The sequence below is a fragment of the Ranitomeya variabilis genome, chromosome 3 (assembly GCF_051348905.1).
Source record: "Ranitomeya variabilis isolate aRanVar5 chromosome 3, aRanVar5.hap1, whole genome shotgun sequence".
Classification (NCBI taxonomy): Eukaryota; Metazoa; Chordata; class Amphibia; order Anura; family Dendrobatidae; genus Ranitomeya; species Ranitomeya variabilis.
In genome coordinates this window covers 729,284,871-729,292,460 of record NC_135234.1, presented here as the reverse complement: position 1 = coordinate 729,292,460, position 7,590 = coordinate 729,284,871, and the positions used below count along the sequence as shown (strand labels likewise).

At 47.3% G+C, this 7,590-nt stretch overlaps 1 long non-coding RNA gene across 2 annotated transcripts; it reads left to right on the top strand.

Moving 5' to 3' along the window:
• The first annotated feature begins 519 nt into the window (after window positions 1-519).
• On the top strand, window positions 520-2,594 carry LOC143818565 (uncharacterized). Of its 2 annotated transcripts, XR_013224613.1 has the most exons (4): window positions 520-570; window positions 1,162-1,277; window positions 1,408-1,449; window positions 2,171-2,594. It is a non-coding gene; the product is annotated as an uncharacterized LOC143818565 (long non-coding RNA). The 2 variants fall into 2 exon arrangements; XR_013224614.1 differs by having other exon boundaries at window positions 1,162-1,411; window positions 1,509-2,594.
• The last annotated feature ends 4,996 nt before the right edge of the window (window positions 2,595-7,590 follow it).

The following is a 7,590-nucleotide window of genomic DNA, read 5'->3' as shown; positions in this document are numbered from 1 at the left end:
GATATATTGTATACTGGGGTCACAATCATTTACTGGGATCATAATACACCTGATATATTGTATACTGGGGTCATAATCATATACTGGGGTCACAACACACATCATATATCATATACTGGGGTAACAATCATATACTGGGGTCAAAACACACATCATATATCATATACTAAGGTAACGACCATTACTGGATAAACAGATGGGTTTACAATGTGTGCTGGACACAGAGAGCCCAATAAAGGATTATTTACCAAATTGCTCATTATTTCCTACCTACAGAATAGGGGAGGGGGCGCTAGGCAATCCTGAAAACTGGGACCCTGAATCACAATAATGGGGCTCTGCAGCACCCTGGCTTGAATGGATATTGTGTGCCCAGCCACCGCCCCATTCATTTTACACCGGACTGCTGGAGTAAGCCCAGTGCAGCGCGTCACTATTTCCAATCAGACAGACCATGAATAGAGAGCAGGTTGAACATGTGCACCTCCGCTCACTGCAGAGCTCCTTTCTTGTTCTTTCAGATCCCCTTCCTCAGATTCCATGGGGGTACCAGCGGTTGGACCCACAACGGTAAGTTACTCTCTATCCTATGGATTGCGGAAAATTTGCAATTCTGGGAATGTCTTTTAGTGTGCCCATCCAAGTGCCATTATTACCTTGGCCCACTGTTCTCCAGGTATACCCATAAAGGCTACTGCAGGAACATCAGTGTTGCCTTTCATCTTTTTCATATACCCTTTATTGATTTGCACCCAGCCTCGGTACAGTGGTGGATGGTTTATCATAAGGTCACATTCACACTGTAAGGTCACAGTCAGATGACCGAAGAAATCGGGCCGAGATCGGACAGCAATGCATAGACTGACCGGTGGATCTTCCGACCCAAGTATGACAGCTTCATAGAAATACATGCAGCTGTCACCTTCAGGTGGGGAGACCCGCCAGCCAGTCCGTGCATTGAGATCCGATCTCGTTCCGACTGATAGAGTCATCTGATTGTGCTCTAAGGGTGCATTCACACTGGCCGAAACAAGTGTTCCAAGGAACAATCATTTCCTGAGAATCGTCCATTGTATGCAGGCTGCCGGTCACTCAATGAATGAGAAAATCTGTCGTTCATTGAGTAAAATTATTTTAAAACTTGTTTTAAATTGTTTTCAGCTGGAAAAGGAGAACAATGAGAGTGTCTGAGCTCAGAGCAACAGTATAACAATCATTCCGTCAGCATGGAGGCATCTGAACAGTCCACTAAACACCAGCCGAACGACTTCCATGTAGTAAGCCCCTCTGTGTTCACAGCTAAGAGGCACCCACCTACTGATTATACCCTGGGGTCCATGGGCAGAATGGTGTGTGTTACCAGCTCATAGATACCTGGGCCCTACTGACTGGCGGCTCTTGTTTCAGACAGGTGACTATGAGATCTCCCTGCGGATCGTGTTTCTACAGGTAACTCAATTCAGAGTCTTCATTATTAATGAAGCTGCACTTTCAACTTAAATTTTCAGACTAGAATCGCTTTCCCATCTAGATGACCACAATCTTTGACCCAGATGTCACCTCTCTGCTCTCCAGAATCCCGGAGTGTCTATCAGCCATATCCTCCTTTTTCTCCTCTCGCTTCCTCAAACTCAATGTGGACAAATCTGAACTAATTATCTTTCCTCCATCTCGCATATCTTCCCTACCTGATCTATCTATCACAATAAATGAATTCACACTTTCCCCTGTCCCCATAATCCACTGCCTCGGAGTAACCCTTGACTCTGCCCTGTCCTTCAAACCGCACATTCAAGCTCTCGACACCTCCTGTAGTCTCCAGCTCAAAAATATTTCCAGAATCCGTCCTTTCCTCAACCCTCACTCTACCAAAATGCTTGTGCATGCCCTAATCATTTCCCGCCTCGACTACTGCAACATCCTCCTTTGTGGCCTACCTTCAAACACTTTCGCACCCCTCCAGTCCGTCCTTAACTCTGCTGCCCGACTAATTAATCTCTCTCCTCGCTACTCTCCTGTTTCCTCTCTTTGCAAATCCCTTCACTGGCTCCCAATTTCCCAGTGTATCCAGTTTAAACTACTAACACTGACCTACAAAGCCATCCATAACCTTTCTCCTCCGTATATTTCCAAACTAATCTCTCAATATCTTCCCTCATGTAATCTCCAGTCCTCCCAAGACCTCCTTCTCTCCTCCACACTTATTCGCTCATCAACCAATCACCTCCAAGACTTCTCCCGAATATCGCCCATCCTCTGGAATTCTGTGCCCCGACACGTCCGGTTATCCACCACATTTGGATCCTTCAAACGGAACCTGAAAACCCATCTCTTCAAAGAAGCTTACAACCAGTAATGACCACACGCATGGCCACCTCAACACCATCGGAGCTACTGCAACCCCTGACCTACTGTCTCCTTTCCCATAATCCTGTAGAATGTAAGCCCGCAAGGGCAGGGTCCTCTTCCCTCAGTACCAGTCTGTAATTGTTACGTAGTTTGTTTACTATAAGTGATATCTGTAATTTGTATGTAACCCCTTCTCAGGTACAGCACCATGGAATCATTGGTGCTATATAAATAATAATATTAATAATAATAATCTGTCTGCCCTGTTAAGGTGTATAGATGATGCATGACATAGAGGGGTCCATATATTAGTCTGAGATGAGAGCTACTGCTCACTATATCTAACAGGTCACGTGTAACGCTATACCGCCATCCCAGCGTGGTCATTCGCCATCCTCCTGGCTGGGACGTCGACATATTCACCGCCACAGCGGCGTTTTAGTTCCCTACTGTACTCCTGTGTATGTGTACGCTGCACAGGTCTCCTGGCATTGCGTCTAGTGAGTACACGTGCTCTGGAAATGCCCCCAGCCAATAGGCATGTTCTCCAGTAGGGAGGTGCCTGAGCAACGTTCTCCATTTACAGTAGTGGTAATATGTGCAACTAGTGAGTTGCCAGGTCCCTATATCATGTACTGTGTTAGTGTGAACCTTTGCCTTTACCCTGTGTTGTGTAGCCCTGAATCTTGAAGCTGCATCTGTGGCACCTGAACCCTGACATAGCTCTCTGCAGTACCGGAGCCTGACAACATTCTCTGCGGTACATGAACTTTGACACCATTCTCTGCAGTACCTGAAAATGACACCGCTCTGTCACGGGGAGACTAGGTGAGCGAGAGCTAATAACCCGGGCCCCTGCAGTTTCCCTCAGACTAGGGAAATCCTGACTGACCCTCTACCTGGAGTTTACACTGATGGTGTGCATGTCCAGGCCTCGAACCTCACCCTGTCTCCTGTATTAACCCTAGGCTGATACCTCCGCCCTCCACCCAGTGAAGAGGTAATATTCCAATACCCACAGTTAGCACAGACAAGGATAAAGGAAAATATTAACCACGCCGCAGTCACTCAGGAATACACTATAAATGTGCAGGGCAAAATAAATACAAATATAGGAAGGAGTAAATAAGACAAAGGAAAATACATCACCAGCAACGAATCTCCAACAACCAGCTCTCCACTCCAGACTGAGATAACAACGCACAAGACAGAAGCTATAATCGGCGACGCCCAATGATCAGGAGAACTATTTAAAGGCAATGGGAATGGCCCAGCTTCCAATCCGAGGATTAGGTAAATTAACCCCGGAACAGCTAGATAAAATCTAGCAGACGCCAATGAGCAAATAGTGGTCAAAAGCGGAATTACCGCTGTCTGTTGGACGACCTGGTCTGAACAGCGTCTGACATAACAGTACCCCGCCTTCTACGAGGGACCCCAGGGCCCTCACGGCTTATAGGACCCGGCTTGTCTGGATGGCGACGATGAAAAAACCTGACTAGCCGATACGCATGAATGTCCGAGGCTGGTACCCAGGACCTCTCCTCAGGCCCATAACCACACCAGTGTACCAAGTACTGTAAAGTACGACGCACTACACGAGAGTCAACCACCTTGGAGACTTCAAACTCCAAATTACCATCCACCAAGACTGGAGGTGGCATAGGCGCCGCGTCCACAGAACCCACCACCTTCTTTAGAAGAGACCTGTGGAACACGATGTGTATCTTATACACCGTAGGGAGCTCCAATCGGTACGCTACTGGGTTAATGACGGCGGTGACCCTAAATGTACCAATAAACCGTGGACCCAATTTAAGGGACGGTATTTTGAGTCTTATGTTTTTTGTGGATAACCACACCCAGTCATCCACACTCAGGTCTGGACCTGGCACACGCCTACTGTCAACCACACGTTTGTACCTAGCACCAACACTCAACAGGCGCTGTTTAACTCTCCTCCAGACTGATGACAATTGTGTTCCTAACTGGTCCTACTCCGGAACGCCGGAAGAGCCCCTCTGACTCAAGGTACAAAATTGAGGATGTAGCCCGTAAACACAAAAAAACGGAGACTCCCCAGACGACTCCTGGTGGTGATTATTAATAGCAAACTCAGCCAAAGGAAGAAAGGTAGACCACTCCTCCTGGTTATCAGAGACAAAGCAGCGTAAGTACTGTTCCAAATTTTGGTTCATACGCTCAGTCTGACCATTTGACTGAGTATGAAACGCCGAAGAATGAGATAACTTGATCCCCAGCCGTGAGCAAAATGCTCTCCAAAATTTTGCCACAAACTGAGACCCCCTATCAGACACGATGTCAGATGGAACCCCATGAAGTCTGACCACCTCCTGCACAAATACCTGAGCCAGAGTCTTATCGTTAGGCAACGAAGGCAAAGACACAAAGTGCGACATTTTAGAAAACCGATCAACAATCACCAAGATGACCGTGTTCCCAGCTGATGAGGGCAAATCAGTGATGAAATCCATGGAGATTTCCGTCCAAGGTTTACTAGGTACCTCAAGAGGAAGTAGTTAGTGTGCCAACAGGACGGGAGCGAGGCGTCTTAGCCCTAGCGCACGTGGTACAAGCTGACACATATGAGACCACGTCCTGTCGGATCTTGGGCCACCAAAACCGACGTGACACCAACTCCAAGGTACCTCTAACCCCTGGGTGGCCAGCCAGGACAGCATCATGATGCTCCGCCAAAACCTTTAGGCGGAGATGAAGCGGTACAAAAGATTTGTTGACGGGAAGCTCAGATGGTACCTCCTCCTGAGCCTTGGCAATCTCAGCCTCAACCTCGGTAGTGAGAGCAGAAACCACAACTGTTGTGAACTCTGTTTCCGGGCTCCCTCCTGTGGTCGTGAGTGGTACTGTGTGAGTTCTCTCTTTGGGCTCCTCCTGGTGGCTCTTTTTGTTAGTTTGCAGGTTTCTGGCTCGGATCAGCTGTCTCGTCATCTGCTAGTCAGGTTTCCTATTTAATCCACCTGGTCCTTCATTCCTTGCCTGTTGTCGTTGTATTCAGTGCTATTCTGATTGCTCCTGTCTACATCCGTTATCAGTCTCTCAAGAGAAGCTAAGTTTTGTTTTCTTATTTTTGCTCATCTGTGTTCAAGATGTCTCCTAGTATATGATGAGTTTTGTCCAGCTTGCTAATATGTGATTTCCTTGCTTGCTGGTGCTCTGGGGTGCTGAGTTGCTCCCCCCACATCGTTAGTTGGTGTGGGGGTTCTCGCATTCTCTGCGTGGATATTTTTGCATAGAGTTTTTTACTGACCGCACAGATCCCTTGCTATTTTCTGCTATCTAGCGTTAGCGGGCCTCATTTGCTCTACCTGTTTCATCTCTGCGTTTGTCTTTTCCTCTTAACTCACCGTTATTATTTGTGGGGGGCTTCTATATCTCTGGGGTTATTTCTCTGAGGCAAGTGAGGTCTTTACTTTCTCTTTAGGGGTAGTCAGTTTCTCAGGCCGTGAAGAGACGTCTAGGATTTCAGGAAACGTTCCACGGCTGCCTATAGTGTTTGCGGTTAGGATCAGGTTTGCGGTCAGTCCAGTTACCACATCCCCAGAGCTCGTCCTATTATCTTCTACTTAGCTGGTTAGATTTGTGATCCTAAGCCACTAGGATCATAACACACAACACCCTTTTGGAGGATGGGTACTGGATCCTCCCGAGGTTCTCCCCCCGGAAAACACCTGGACAGAGCATCCGCCTTAGTGTTTTTAGACTCCGGTCTGTAAGTGACCACAAAATTGAACCGCATGAAAAAAAATGCCCAGCGAGCCTGCCTGGGGGACAGACGCTTGGCTGACTCCAAATACAGCAGATTCTTATGATCGGTAATAACAGTTACCTGATGTACCGACCCCTCCAAGAAGTGTCGCCATTCCTCAAAAGCCAACTTAATTGCCAACTCCATGTTGCCGATATCGTAGTTACGTTCGGCGGACGACAGTTTCTTGGAGAAATAGGCGCACGGACGTAAACCACTCAATGATGAGCCTTGAGATAGTACCGCCCCCACACCAACCTCAGACGCATCGACTTCCACAACAAAGGGTTTAGATACGTCTGGCTGCACAAGAATGGGGGCTGAAACAAAACTGTTCTTAAGAAATTCAAATGCGCGCACAGCAGCCTCAGGCCAAACGGAGAAATTGGTACCCTTTTTAGTCATGTCAGTTAGCGGTTTAGCAATGATGGAAAAATCCTTGATAAATTTCCTATAGTAGTTAGAAAACCCAAGGAACCGCTGAAGTGCTTTCAGGTTATCAGGACGTTCCCAATGCAGCACCGCCTGCACCTTAGCGGCGTCCATTTTAAACCCAGAAGCAGACACAATATAACCCAAGAAAGGCAACTCTTGAACAGAAAATACACATTTCTCAAGTTTAGCATACAGCTTATTCTCTCTGAGAAGCTGTAACACCTGCCTGACATGATCTAAATGAGCATCACGGTCGCAAGAATATATGAGAATGTCATCTAGGTACACGATAACGAATTTCCCCAAAACATGCGAGAACACATCATTGATGAAATGTTGGAACACTGCAGGTGCGTTAGTCAACCCAAACGGCATCACCAAATTTTCTAAATGACCCTCAGGGGTATTAAAAGCCGTCTTCTACTCATCACCTTGACGGACTCTTATGAGGTTGTACGCCCCCCTGAGGTCAAGCTTGGAAAACCACTTAGCACCTGCCACCTGGTTGAACAAATCTGGTATCAGTGGCATAGGGTATGGATCATGAACCGCAATCTGGTTCAATTCCCTGAAATCCAAACACGGGCGTAATCCGCCATCTTTCTTCTTCACGAAGAAGAACCCTGCTGCCAACGGCGAGGATGACGGCCTGATGTGCCCTTTGCTCAAGCTTTCAGCAATGTAATCTTTTAACGCTTGTCTCTCCGGACCGGAGATGTTAAACATCCTTGCTTTAGGCAATTTGGCCCCTGGTTTAAACCTGATAGAACAGTCATAAGGACGATGTGGCGGCAACTCTGGACAACCCTTCTCAGAGAACACATCCACAAAATCCAGAAGTGACTCCGGAACGCTTGAAGTCACCGCAGCCACACATGTGGCCAGGCAATTCTCCTGGCAGAACTCGCTCCACCGAATTATGTCCTGAGTTTTCCAGTCAATTACCGGGTTGTGCATAGACAACCAAGGAAAACCCAAAACCACCTGAGCAGGAAGATTCCTGAGCACCTTACATGTAA